Raw genomic sequence first — 15,558 nt, 5'->3', positions numbered from 1 at the left:
AAGAGACTACAAAACACACGTAGACACTGTCACTGAAAACGTCCGCAGCAATCCCAAGCGCTACTGGAGTCTCATCAACACACGAAGAAGGACGGAGCGGATTCCTGTCAGCGTGAACCACAACGATGCAACAGCAGACGGCGCCGATCGCAATGAACTGTTCAACAGGTATTTCTTTTCCAACTTCTCCCCTCCCTTACAAAACCAACCGCTCCCACCCATTGGTACAGCCTCAAACAGAACCCTATCAAGCATAACTACCACACCAAGTGAAGTTCATGACCTTCTCCAAACTCTTCGTACCAACAAAGCTACCGGTGCCGACACTATAGGTCCTCTTTTCCTAAAAAATACTGCCAGTACTCTTTGTGTCCCTCTATCTAAATTATTTAACAGATGTTTTGCCGCGGGCTATTTTCCTAATATCTGGAAACAGGCAAATATTGTTCCACTTCTCAAATCAGGCAACAAATTTAATGTTTCATCTTACCGACCAATTTCTATTCTCCCCACACTATCCTTTATCTTTGAAAAAATTATACACCAGCGTCTCCTCGCATTCACGTTGCCGTATATCTCAACCAAGCAGCATGGTTTTCTACCAGGTGGCTCTTGTCTAACAAACCTAGCCACTCTGCATAGCTTTGCATCACACGCCATTGCAGCTAAATCGCAGCTGGATATCTGCTACGTAGACATTTCGAAAGCTTTCGATTCTGTAGACCATACTCTGTTGCTCCATAAACTCTCCGAACGATTTAATATACATGGCAGTCTTCTGACCCTTCTTTCTGGCTTCCTACATAACCGTTGGCAGAGAGTGGTAATATCAGGCACTTCATCCTCATGGTTACCAGTCACGTCCGGTGTCCCACAAGGCAGTACTCTTGGCCCCTTGCTGTTTTCTTTGTTTATGGACGATCTGCCGTCCGAACTCAACGAAACAGCCAATACCCTACTCTTTGCTGACGACTGCAAGATATTTAGGGAGATCAGGTATCCAGGAGATGCAGCTCTGCTACAGTCCTCACTTAATGCCCTCTCGAACTGGTGCCGTACTTGGAAACTTATCCCCAATCCACAAAAATGCAGCCACATGACCATAACATTACGTAAATCTCCTCTACCGACATCATATTACCTACTCGACAAGCCCATCACCGTAGTTACGCAACAGCGTGACCTAGGTGTAATATTTGATACAAAATTACAATTTAAGACCCACATAGAAACATATACAACCAAGGCCATGAAATTACTAGGCATTCTCTATCGCTTCACAGAAATTTCTGACCCCATTGCTCTTCGTCACTTCTTCCTCACGATCATTCAACCTCTCTTAAACTACTGCTCTCCTATTTGGACAACAGCCTCCCCCTCCAATACTAAGCAGTTAGACAGAGCAGTGTCCTTCTTTGCTGCAATTGTAAGGAACAGAAACCCCAAGCTCAGAAATCTGTCTACGCAGCAGGTATTAATGGCAATTAATATGTCACCGCTGCACATCAGGCGACAGGTAGCTGACCTGAGTTTCCTCCACGGGATCTTAAATGGGCATTACCGCTCGGAACATCTTGTCTCACTCTTCTCTCTCCGCGTTCCTTCCCGCTCCACCCGAACCAAAGACCTTCTCCACATTTCCCACACTCAGCACTCAATACTTCAACGATCTTTCCTAATCCGCCTCCCGACACTCTTTAACAATATTAACAGGAGACAAGAACTCGATATAGCATCAAACAAAAGTGTATTCGAGAGGTGTGTAAATAGCCTCTTAAAGATAAGTTGATGTGAAGGGATTATACCGCCATCTTGACCCACGACGACTTGGCTATGAATATGGACATTCTTATGGTTTTCGATTTGGACAGTTGTTATTAGTAGGCTGTGTACCTGATCTTGTTATATTTTGTTATGTTTGTTATATTTTATTATGAAAGTTTACGTTGGTTAAATAGTCTGTTGGCAGTGCAAGTGAAATTTGCTCAGTGTAGCTGTATCTTGTGCTTTGTGAATAAATAAATAAATAAATAAATAAATAAATAAATTGCTACCAGGAAGTGGAGACTGTTATTTCTGAACGAAGTAGTTCGCAATACGACACAGATTCTGGGAAGTGACGGAACAGAATTTCCAGGGTGCCTGGGAATATTTGTCGTCAAGTTGGCGATGGGAACCTTTAAAATACCCACTTAAGTTTAGGACAACGACAAAAATCTAGGGCAGTCGCAGATGCACCTCCTTGACCCAGAATAATTTGAACTACGGCTATCCCATAAACTAATAATAAATAAAATATTCAAACCACAGAATTTCAAATGTGGGAATTTTAGGCCATCATCCCCATGTTAATTGATTATAAGTTTGATGAATTAAGGTATCAATTTCTAGGAATTTTCCCCAGGTGGACTGCTATTGGTCAGAACGATACCACGCCAACAGGGACGCTTATCTGCGCACGAAACCTGGAAGACAGAAATCCATTAATGTTGTCTTAATCTACAATCGAATTTGGATGATATTATTATGTGTGAGTGTTTATTATCATATCGTTCAGTGGTATAATTTAGAACATCCAAGTCGGCTTACAAGTACCGATTAATGGAAACAAACACTCTCTCCTATGATTGACCTCTGATGAACTGAATGGAAAGGCCCAGCACCTATAAACAAGATTGACTTGAACGAACACACAACGACTATCAGACAATCAGACGGTCAGATAGCAGGGGGACAGAGCTGCCAGTCGAAACTCTGTTGCTCCATGCCGAATTTTCCGCGCCGAACCTAAGCTAGTTATTGTGAGTGCAAAGACGATCAGTTATATTCGTGATAATAAGTGTTAGTATAATTTATCTTTACGATGCATCTTATATCATAAGAAGAATAAAGGAAATAATATCAATTATCGGCAGATGCCGGTAGCATTTTAAGAAGGCATTTGTGCCTAGCCTGAAATTATAAGTTTAATGTGAGACGGTAGTCTTCATCATGTGCAGAAAACCGAGTGAGCGCTAAGAACAATAGACGGCCTCGATAACATTATGAGAGTGCCGTATATGACAAATGCGTATCGCGTCGGCTCGCATGAGACGATACTTCGCGTGAGTATCCAGGTTTCTGGTTCGGGCAGGAACGAAGAAATATTAGTGAAGGTTTAACAGTCTTTGCACCTTGAATCAAAATTACGGTATGTGTAATTTCTTGTATTTTTTTTTTGCTAGGGGCTTTACGTCGCACCGACACAGATAGGTCTTATGGCGACGATGGGATAGGAAAGGCCTAGGAGTTGGAAGGAAGCGGCCGTGGCCTTAATTAAGGTACAGCCCCAGCTTGTAAAATATTAATTAAGATATGTGTTATGGGTAAACGCCCTGGGGTAATTGAAATCCATTTATTGACGGCCAGCAGGATGACCGAGTAAGACGGATTTGGGCCTGGTGGCCTCTCATTCGTCGAACACAGGAATTCTACCCAGTGATGAGTACCAAATTTTCATTAATTATGTGGGAATATTATCACGATAAGATAGCGAAGAAGTAAATTAATGATAGTTACTTAACGTAACGCATGGACCGACTGTGGAATCCATGATTTATCCAAGGATGGATAGACAGAATTTAGATTAACCTAAAAATAGGTTAGATTAATTAATTTTTAATTGTTTGTTGTGCATAATGTAAATATGGGTTATATCATTTAATTGATGCTTGCTTGTTGTACATACAATTTGAGTTCATTTATGTTGTTCAGTGTTGTTTGATGCTAACCCAGTTTAATTTGCATGAATCTCTCGATCACCATAGTGATTGTTGTATAAAATTAGGAATTAAGAATGTTGTTACGAGAAATCCAGAGACGTGAAAGTGCCAATGTTTTTAAATATGTGTTTTACGTACGGAAGGTCGAGTGATATAATAATAATACTTAAATTGCCGAGATTGTGCTGGTTGTGTTTTAATGGATTAAATTATCGGGATTAAAATACGATATTAAAATATGATCGTTGTTAAATTTTGAACTTTAAATGAAAAATTAATGAAATGAAACTAATGAAATGCTCATTTCTGATGGGGCCCCAAGTAATGTTAATTTAAATTTGAATTAATTAATTAATTAAATAAAGGTCTAAATTCATTGTTAAAAGTCGCGGTGCTAATAAATGCTAAATAATGGTATAAATTATATGATGCTCAATAGTGGTTTGGGACATTGTAAGATTGCAAGTCCATGAGTGTTAAAATTTAAGGGAATATAAATAAACACCCCGACGTTAATCCGTGGAGTATGACCTCTAACAAATAATCAAGTGTAAATGGGGGAAAGGATAAGTAACAGGCAGCTAATGAATAATTGGGGTCGTACTATGTCGTATACAATCAGTCGTGAACTCTGTGAATTATACATGTGCAATATCATCATGATGTCTGAGGATAGGGAGATGTCCATGTCAGGTGTAGTAACGAGGAAACTGTAATGAAATATTAAAATGAGTCTACGATGTAATATCAAAATGAATCTACACACATAAAGTTATTAGTGTCCGGGTTCTCGAAAATGATATCAGCCCGTGGGACGCAGGCAGAGTGAGACTGAGTTGCGTGAAATTCCGGGATCGCACCCCGTTGAAATACGTACGAGAAAGACAAAGCTGTATGTTAAGTAGTTGAAGCATTACGACCCCAGAGATCATAAAAGTTGATGTTCACACGAAGAAACTTATGGCGGAATGATAAATCATGACAGATGAAACGAATGTAAATGAAACTCATAATAATAATAACAATAATAATAATCTTTAAATATTTATTACAAGTAAACATGACAATTATATTGAATCGTCGACGAAAGCGAGCAAATAATAACCCTAATGATAATAATCATAATAATAATAACAATTATAGTAGCCATGAGTCGGGTTTCTGACCTACAACTTGTGTTTTCCTTGGAAGCTTACCTTCATAAATGTGCAAATGAGAGCACGGTCAGTAAATGTCACAATATATAATATGACAAGCTGTTCCTGGCATGCTCGTGAATATGAATGTGTATTCTAGGGTCCGTCCGGTAAATTCGTCCCCCTTTTAGATACGATAACATTTCCGAGATAGGAATCCGGACTATTTGAAATGTATATACCCGGAGGTGACTCATCAAATGGAACGTGGAGACGACTATAATTCAAGGTTGTGGTCGTGACCACGTCTCCTCAAATGGTTTTTCAGGCATACGGATGTTGATTCGATCTCCATGGATCATCTGTTCTACCTCAGACATTTCATGAGTGTGGTGAGGTGGAACAAAACCTTATATTTCTTTTCAGGTTTGATATTGTGAGATGTGATATATTGTCATTAACTGAACGTTGCCAAATGGCATTAATAAATTCCTCCGTGTTGCAATTTAAAATGGAAACAGTTACCTTATATTTTTATTGTAGATAGTCAGTTATGCCCATGAAAATCAATTTCAGTCACTTCTCAGTCTTATTGTGGAGTCCTTTATTTGTGTGTCCACGGATGAGCACTTTCCCTACTTAAATTTTCATGCCCAGTTCATCCCCGTGTTTATTTGAGCGCCCTTATACCGTTTTTATTAGATACGTATTTAAGAACCGATCACCCATGAGTTTAATGCTAGCCTGGGACTCTGAGGGTGAGCGGGTGAAATACGTGGAGTCCAAAATAGTAGCAAACGAAATGTTTCTCAACTGTTACTCTCACAGTCATCCTCCTATAGCGGTACTTCCTCTGTGTTTTGTAAAGACTTTTCGAAACTTTTGGTTTCTTCGAACATTCTACTCTGGAAATTGAACAACATTAAACTGAGAGATTTTTAGAAAGGTATACGAGTCTATATAATTCCGGACGAGTCTCCTCTGAGAAAGGACTATCTATCCCGATGCTATGACGACACAATAAGGAATATCAGAGAAGAATGTGCAACAAGATATTAGTTTCAATCGATGAAGTTTTGCAATCTGCGAACCATTCTACAATATGTAGCCTCTTCGATAAATCGATGGGACTACTATGGCCTGAGGGTGTAACGTATGATGATGTTTTGATCTTTGTGAATGATGCAGTGCCTTTCATAGTCAAAGCTGCCAATGCAATCAAAGCATTTCACTCAAAAGTGGTACATGTAACATGCCTAGCTCACGCTTTTTCACAGCCGGGCTGAGTGGCTCAGACGGTTAAGGCGCTGGCCTTCTAACCCCAACTTGGCAGGTTCGATCCTGGCTCAGGCCGGTGGTATACGACAGCCTCGTGTCAGTAGATTTACTGGCACGTAAACTAACTCCTGCGGGACTAAATTCCGGTACCTCGGCGTCTCCGAAGACCGTAAAACTAGTTAGTGGGACCTTAAAAACAAATAACATTATTAACGCTTTTCACAGAGTGGCCGAATAAGTCAGAACTAATTTCCCTGAAGTTGACAAGCTTGTGTCCCTAACTAAGAAGGTATTCACTAAGGCTCCATCACGCTGGGAAATTTTCAGATCCCAAGAACCTAACATTCCATTACCACCAAAGCCTTGCATCACACGGTGGGGAACGTGGATCGAAGCCTGTATTTACTATTGTGGCCACTTTCAGTCAATGAAGCATGTAATAGATTCCTTCGACGTACAAGGTGCCAAGGCCATTCAGATGGCTCAAGAATTGTTTTCGGATACGCACATGGAGATAAAACTAGCGTGGATCAAAGCAAATTTGTTCCTTGTCGTCTATTATCACACGTCTTCAGGAGTGAGGCTTGGCTCTAGGAAAAAAATTTCAATTTAGGCAGAACAGCCACAGAGGAATTAAAAAACTTTCCTGGCGATTCTGGTGTGGCAGTGTCAGACAAACTGAAATATGTTCTTGACAAGAACTCGGGTTTTAATATTTTGTGCTCCATCTCTTGGATTTTGGCGGGTGAAGATTTCAGCACTATTGGCATTGAAGGAGAACTTACATCCAGTGATTTAGTGCACTTCAAGTATGCTCCAATAGCATCCGTAGACATTGAAAGGATCTTTCCAAAGTACAAAAACGTGCTGGTCTACAATCGTCGGTCTTTTTCCTGTGAGAACTTATGAATGGTCACAGTTATCTACTGTAACGCAGAGTGCAACTAGGATATGGGAGCCGTCCGGTGGCACTGTTGTCGATGTGTAGTGTTATTTGACGGGCATCCTATTCGAAGTGATGTTGCTGTGTGACGTTCAAGTGAACAGTGTCGATTTCACCGCTCTAAAGCATGTCTTCTAAAGGTAATCAACGTTCGTAGATTAAAATTGAGGTTGCCCGTGACAAAAATGCATCATAATGTTATAGAGGATTGCGTGAGTTCTGTGGCGAGAGTGCATTACCTTATAGGTCCGGTGCAAGATGCGTCAAGGCGTATCGTGCGGGTTGGAATGAGGTCTTGGAACACTCTATGTACTCACCAGACATGAGTCTTTGTGATTTCGACCTGCTTTCGAAGTTGAAGGAACACCTCCGAGTCTGCCGATTTTCTGACGTGGCATCCGTACTGTGTACTTAAAATACATGACAATTTTAAGTGCAAAGTTTTCTTATTATCTCTAATCCGATAAATCCGATAAACGGAGAAGTTCTCTCTTTTTGGTTCTTCAGATGTTGCAGCCTAAAGTTCCACATACTATGAAGTGTTTCCTTGAAGAAAAGAACGCAGAACATGGAGTGTCAAACAATGGACTGAAGTAATAAACAGTATTTGTGTGCAAATAATTTTTTTTGCTAGAGGGTTTTACGTCGCACCGACACAGATAGGTCTTATGGCGACGATGGGATAGGAAAGGCCTAGGAGTTGGAAGGAAGCGGCCGTGGCCTAAATTAAGGTACATCCCCAGAATTTGCCTGGTGTGAAAATGGGAAACCACGGAAAACCATTTTCAGGGCTGACGATAGTGGGATTCGAACCTACTATCTCCCGGATGCAAGCTCACAGCCGCGCGCCTCTACGCGCACGGCCAACTCGCCCTTTGTGCAAATAATTCACATTTGTCAAATAATAATTAAATTATATTCGATGCCACTTAAAATCATTTCAACGTACAGTGACGTAGTGTGTTTGAATTTTTTTTGTGTGTTGAAATGAGGTCATTTTCATTCAAAATTTTAGGTCTTTTTAAAGTTTCGGGTCATTTTGAGGGATAATTGCAGTCATTTATAGACCACTTTTTAACATTTTTAGGTCATCAAATTCTGGTCCCTGTTAATCACATGTGTAGGAAAATATACAGAAATTCCTTTATTAAAATATTCCAAGTACATAAAAATGAAGCACTCCCTTGCTCGGTTGACACACCAATAGTAGTAACGTGGTGATAAACAACAACAACAACAACAACCACCAGGCGACTGCAGACACTGACAGAGACACAAACAAGAAGGAGTGGAGGGCCAACATAACCTACCTAACACGAGTAAGCCATTAATATTACTTTAACCGCACAGGTAGCGTCACAGTGAATCAGTTGAGGGGATAGCGATTTTTTTTTTTGCTAGTTGCTTTACGTCGCACCGACACAGATAGGTCTTATGGCGACGATGGGACAGGAAAGGGCTAGGAGTGGGAGGGAAAAGGCCATGGCATTAATTAAGGTACAGCTCCAGCATTTGCCTGGTGTGAAAATGGGAAACCACGGAAAACCATTTTCAGGGCTGCCGACAGTGGGGTTCGAACTTACTATCTCCCGTATACTGGATACTGGCCGCACTTAAGCGACTGCAGCTATCGAGCTCGGTGCAGCGAAAATAAATCAGAGAAGAAACAACCAAAAACGCATTCATCCATGAAACATAATTTAACACAAAAATAATCACTTACCATTTCTCCAGGCCAATCTTGGTCATAAAATGATGGAAGTCATGCACAAATGGCCTCTTAGAAATACAAGGGAGGATGAGCGTCTGTGGTTTCTATTCTTGCTTTTAAAAATGAACGGTCCCTCAGTGAAATGTGTTCTGAACGAATCTACAAATAAGAACATCATTGTGGAGTGTGCTAAAATGTTATATACTTACTTGAAGTCACATAAAAGAAATTAAATAAATCCATATTAATCAAAGATGAATTTGAGTTCTTTAAAATGAATAAGTACTGATTCATTATAGTATGATACAATGAATTACTTGGAAAATGTTTTAAAACCCAGAATAAAATGCCTTGATATTAATCATCAAACACATAATCACATAATCTGAAGGAAATAACCAATTAAGTTATCGTTTAAAATATACACTCAATTTAAAACGAGAAGTACCGCTGATCTGTTAGCATTATTAGCTGCCGTCCCCGGAGTCCTGGATACGATTTTTTGTACTGCCAGAGATTTAAGAATGGGAGGAGGCCTAGTATGTGGTTGAAATGGCACATGCAGGTCACCTCCACTGAGGATGAGGACAGTTTACTTGTCGGCTCCATGGGTAAATACGAGGACTATAAGTAAAGTAGTCGCAGCGTAGTCCAGACACTCGCAGGAGATCTGGCATGCGCAATTACGATGTGGGAGCGGTCAGGTGGCGCTGTTGTCGATGTGTAGCGTGCATCTGACGGGCATCAAATTGGGAGTGTTGTTGCTGTGTGACGTTGAAACGAACAGTCTCGATTTCACCGCTCTAAATCATGTTTTCAAAAGGTGATCAGCGTTCACAGATTAAAATCGAGAATGTTATTGAGGATTATGTGAGTTCTGTAGCGAGAATGCATTATCTTATAGGTCCGTTGCACAATGGGTCAAGGCGTATCGTGCGGGTTGGAATGAGGTTTTGGAACATCCTCCGTATTCACCAGACATGAGTCCTTGTGACTTCGACCTGATTCCGAAGTTGAAGGAACCCTTCCGAGGCCGCCGATTTCCTGACGCGGCATCTGTACTCCACGCCGTAGGGCGCTCTGTCGCTGTGATCCACAGAGAACGCCTTGCCAACGATCCTCAATGGCTTTCCGACATTTGGTAAATGTAATACACTTTGCGGGTGACTACTTTGCAGGAATGTAATGCAATAGGTCATTAAATTCTGCGTTCTATCTATATTGTCATTACCTTATTTACAGACCTCGTAGTTACCACGCTGGCCTTTGGTTCAAGGGGTCCCGAGTTCGATTCCTGGCCATGCGGAACTTAAATTTCATTAGTTAATTCCAATGGACCGGGGGCTGGATGCTTTTGTCGACTTCAGCTTTAGAATCGTAAGCAGGGCTCTATCTTTACAGACGCGCGGGTCGCGTATTCGGCGTCAATTTGGAAGAACTGCACCAGGCCTCTGAGGTGCCTACACGACATTATATATAATGCTAGAAGGAAAACATACATGACCACAAAAATATGGCTTCCGATTGAGGTAGCTAAACAAATTTTAAGAAACCTAATCTTAAAATTACCAGTGTTTCACCTCAGTGTTGCATGGGCTCATCAGTTGATACCGCACCCTCCCGAGACACCGGCCGGCTAGCACCAAATACTCCCTTCACCAGTGAGTATACTCCCAGTCCTATCGTTCCAATCCTGTCTTTATGATAAACACTCCAGTTACGCAAATATATCTGTGTACACACATCACTTTATGGATTGATTCTACTCCTATTACACAGTATAATATGTGGTAATAATATATCCATTAAATTCTTAATGCTGTTATTTTCCTTACAGTAATTCTACACGTGAACTGGACTTCCATCGCCTTGTAGTCCCTGTCATCTTACTGCCTCCAAATACGTCAACCTCGTGTCGGTAGATATACTAGCAAGTGGAAGAACTCCTGCAGGACAAGATTCCGACACCTCTGCGTCTCCGAAAACCGAAAAAGTAGTTAGCGGGACGAAACCTAATAACATTATTATTATTATTATTATTATTATTATTATTATTATTATTATTATTATTATTATTATTATTATTATTATTTTAGACCCTCAACAAGTAGTAAACCATTTATTTATATCACTAATGTAAACAATATCACTGTGTTCATGATATACCAGGTGAGCCTCCAGCCCCGTACATTCTGCTTATATGTGTCCCGCATGCACCAGTGACGAGTCTGTTAGGTCATCAGCCCAGAGGCTGGTTTGATCCTCAAACAGCACCACCAAAGCCTATGCAGTTATAGGGAAACTGCAAAAACCAATGGCAGAGCCCAAATGAGGCGTACTAGGCAAGATGATTTGACGAGTGGGGTGCCTAATCGATAGTTTACGCCAAAAGTTACTTACATGTGGTATGTGCCTTCAACGTTTCACTAGCTCTTAATTGCTATTCTCTTCGGCGAAATGCGTGTATAGAGCTAAGTGGCTGTCTGGAAGTTCCTACGGATACCGTCTGCGAGCTTCGGCTGCTTTCAGACCGGATGCTCCTTAGATAATAATATTGTGCCTGTGTATTCGTCGTTGTAGAACACACCAGTCATTTGCAATATTTTCACAGCAACTGTAGTGTTACTGTGCTAAATACCAGCCTACTACTATGCATTCGGAAACGAGGCTTACTGCAACAAGGGGGCACATTAGACGGGTAGCACTGAGAAACATACAGCGAGCGGCCGTCTGGTTATCTCCTCGTATTCTTACGTAACCTACCTGCAGGCAGTAGTGCCCCTATGAAACTCAGTTATTACACAACCCATTCGTCATTATTGCATAGGGGGCACTTATAAATAGAAAATACGGACGTAGCGGACTACTTGGTATATGTGTTTATTTTAAACATATGACATGTAATAGAAGTCCGAGCATTAGTTATAAAAAGGGGACTCTGCAATGTATATGCGAATACTACAACTCAGGTTCAGACCCCGTATTATGTCTTCTGGTAAATGGAATCCTAGCTTCAATTAGTTCTCATAACTGGTTTAGTGCACAAAAACAATAAATAGGATAAGACTGAGACAGATCAATTAAAGTAACAAATGTCTTGTATCACAAAATCTCACAAACAAAGTCACTACCCTTCTAATTAACACACATAATTAGTGAGTACCGGTATGCATCATATGCAACTAATTGTCATAAATGGTACCGTTTTGAAGAGACCCAAGGTAAAACAAAATTGCATCAACTTGAAAGAATGGAATATTTCTGTTCATATTGGAGATATGGAATGGTATCAGCTAAGTACGTAGACGTTACCTGTTTCAGGTTGTCGAACAGTTTATACGTCCTTCATATCGTCATTGGTCACGGAGTCACTTCCTGTATCCGACGCCTAGTAGAGCTCAGATGAAGTTTAGTAACTGAGGTGCTGTAACGGAATGTGTTAGCCTGAGAAACATGCCTCGCCGACGAGTACGAACAGAATATTAACAACTAGTCAAGTAAATTCGTGTCCTCATCCCGAGGTGGTACAGCTCTTTTAAGGCACACCACCAACTGAGGTGAGGTGGATGTGCCATTTTAACCACATCACCCCTCCATATATTCTTACATTTCTGGCAGTACTGAGAATAGAACCCTTGCCGTAGAGGACGGCAACTAATATAGTTAACCGTTACATTGCAGGGGCGGACAATTTAAAGACTGGCACAGTCATTCGATTGCTGATGGGTTACAAGAGTTCCATTCCAAAAATGATTTCAACAGTTTTGTTCACATTTCCATCTTAAAAATAATCTATATCAAGGCGTGACATTATTAGCTTTACAGGGCTCTCATCAACTTAGAAATCATATTTATAACCAGCAATGTCTTGGACAAAATTGCATAATCGTTCTAAATTTAAAATGTAACATGTTTACAGAGTTATATGCTGTAGTAAAGCACATTGTATGGTATACTTTTTCTCCTGTGGCAACCCTTAAATAGTAAGGAATGAATAAGTAAAATAAATTAAATAAACTGTGACCAGCTCAGAGAGCCTGGATAATTTGTTTGCATGAGAGTGGGTACGTATTTGTAGCTGCACGCGGTGGCTGAAATACCTCCACAGTACAACGTATACTGGCTGCAGTGGCCAAATGAAGGAACACATGCTCAGAGACATGTGGCAGCTCCTACACGCCGGACAAAAAAGCGGAATATTCACCATCCCATTATGATATCCTGGACAGACCTTCTGAAAAACAGAAGTGGAAAATCGAGCTACTGTGGAACCGCACGTCACGCGGTTACTGTTAATTGTTTGCGTGAAGTTGCTTACGGTCCCATATTCATGCAATAAGTGATCTTCTTACCACATGACATCAAAATGTGGGGTTGTTCTGGTGTCCTGGACCGGCAAAAATTGAACAGTGTCTTCTTCAGTGATGAATCACGCTTTTGTTTTGGACTCTAAATTGTCTCAAACGTGTCCAACGGCATATGAGGCAGAGAAGGTGCGCCGATGCTATTGTCGAGAGGCCAATTGGGCTACTCCCAGGCATGACAATTTGAGGAACTATTAGCTTTCATTTGAAAACACCATTAGCGAATTTTGAGGGCACAACAAGTGCTCAACAGTATGTGGACGGGATTGTCAATCCAGTGGTTTCCACGCCGATACATATAGTTGCAAAGTGATGATTCAATGAGTATTTCAAATTATTTATCATTTAAATTTAGCAGGTCAATTTCAAACATTCAGGGAAGCTTTCCAAAGTACAATGACTTTTACAGGAGCCCGCCAGATCCCATGACCTAATCCGTATTGAACATATGCGGGGCATGATGAGAAGATGCTTGCCGAAGTCCTGTAACCCATCCTGACTGTAGACGAGTAAACCATCACGGTACAGCAAGCATGGGCCACAACTCCCGAGGACAAGACCCAGGACTTTGCACGTTCCATACCACACAAGATATAGTAATATGTTGAAGCTCGAATGGATAAATGCTGTGGCAACCTATGTCTACATGTGTAAACGCGTTATCGTCACAGCTCTGACTCACACCTGTCCATCATTCACGTTTCGAGCGCTATATGCAAACCCCTTCATAGTTATGCTATTTCCAACATTATGTACGTATAAGACTGAGCACAAATTCTCTTTACCCCCAAACGTCTACTATATCCATGTTGCCTTTGCTACTTCTTGCTGTCCATCGCGGAATGGGATTTGGTGATCATTGGTGATGAATGTGCTAAAAAAAAAAGATTACTATCACTAAGGGCGTTTTGGTCAAAGCAGAACCTATACTACTACAAAGAGGTGGAGCATAACCCTTTCCATGTCATGATATGGACTCCCTAATCAACATCGCTACCTTGACATGTTACGGGCTTGTTTCATATCCCTATTCGAACAACTCGGGATCGAGGAGAATCTCTGTTTACCAAAGGATTCGACACCCCGAATTACGGACCATCTGTTCACGATTACCTCTGTAAGGTGTTCCCAGAACGCTGGTTGTTCGTCCCTCACCCTTCTAACCAAATCCTCTTAACTAACCACCTCATAATCCTGACCTTGCAACATGTGGCAATGAACTGCGGGATTTCATGAAGAACATAGTCTTAGAGCAACGATAACCCACCACTGCTGTACTGAAGAAAGCTGAGTACAGTTTCCAATGGGTTATACCAGCATTGTTGAGACGAATGCCACACAGAACCTGGCAATGCATGATTTTATTTCAGAAGAATGATGGGGAACATAAACGCCAGAGTTAAACAGAGTTAATCACGAACAGGAGTGTTGGAGTGTGACTACGAATCTCTCCTCGCACCATTCAACGAAACGTTCATTGGAGTTCAGCATAATAAAATTACATTATAACGGGAAGAAGAACAACCTTTAAAAATATTCGGATTCCATTTACACAACGCTCGAAATTAATATTTACGCAATCTAAAAAACTGGCACGTTACAAGTTTCGAGTTATAATGGACCAATATACACGGGGCTGAAGCGTGGAAGCTAGATTTACAATTCCTTGGATGGAAATAACAGAATTCTATTAATTTTTACGGTCTGTGACATATACACAACGTTGTTGTCTGGTACGCACACATTGTTCGCTAGCCCCCTCAGCTGCACACTTACACACTGTGTGCCCGCGGGACGTATCACCCGTCGTCAGCACCTCTGATTTAGATTCTAATTTATACACAGTTAATGTAAATTTACTTTCTTTGTATTATTACCGGAATTACATCAATATTGTGCATATTTCAGGTATTTCAGGTATTTACATAGGGTACCGTGACCTTGCACCCATTATGCAGATATCTATAAAGATAGAGAAAATTAGTTGAGACTACTCCAATCATGTTCGATACAGTCAGAAAATGGAGAACTTCCTTGAAAAGTAAAATTTTATGATTAAAATCTGTATATGCACCAAGCATATGCTATGCTATGCTATATGCTATGAGCTGATATAAACGTATGAATGGAGTTTTAAAAAGGATTTAATTACAATGTTTTTATATCTCAGCGATTACATTCATATAAATGAAGGCGGTTTAATGCCGGTGTGGTTATCTTGTTTCAGTCCTTCCCTTCAGAATGTTGAAAGGCTTATCATAAGCAATTAACTTCAAGCGTTTAATCTCTCTCGGAGAGAATAACTTCATTTCACGTGTTACATCTCCATAAAATTGCTGTTTTCCTCAGCCATTTAATTATCTCC

The sequence above is a fragment of the Anabrus simplex genome, chromosome 1 (genome assembly GCF_040414725.1).
Source record: "Anabrus simplex isolate iqAnaSimp1 chromosome 1, ASM4041472v1, whole genome shotgun sequence".
NCBI classification, from domain to species: domain Eukaryota; kingdom Metazoa; phylum Arthropoda; class Insecta; order Orthoptera; family Tettigoniidae; genus Anabrus; species Anabrus simplex.
This window is presented reverse-complemented; position numbering follows the sequence as displayed.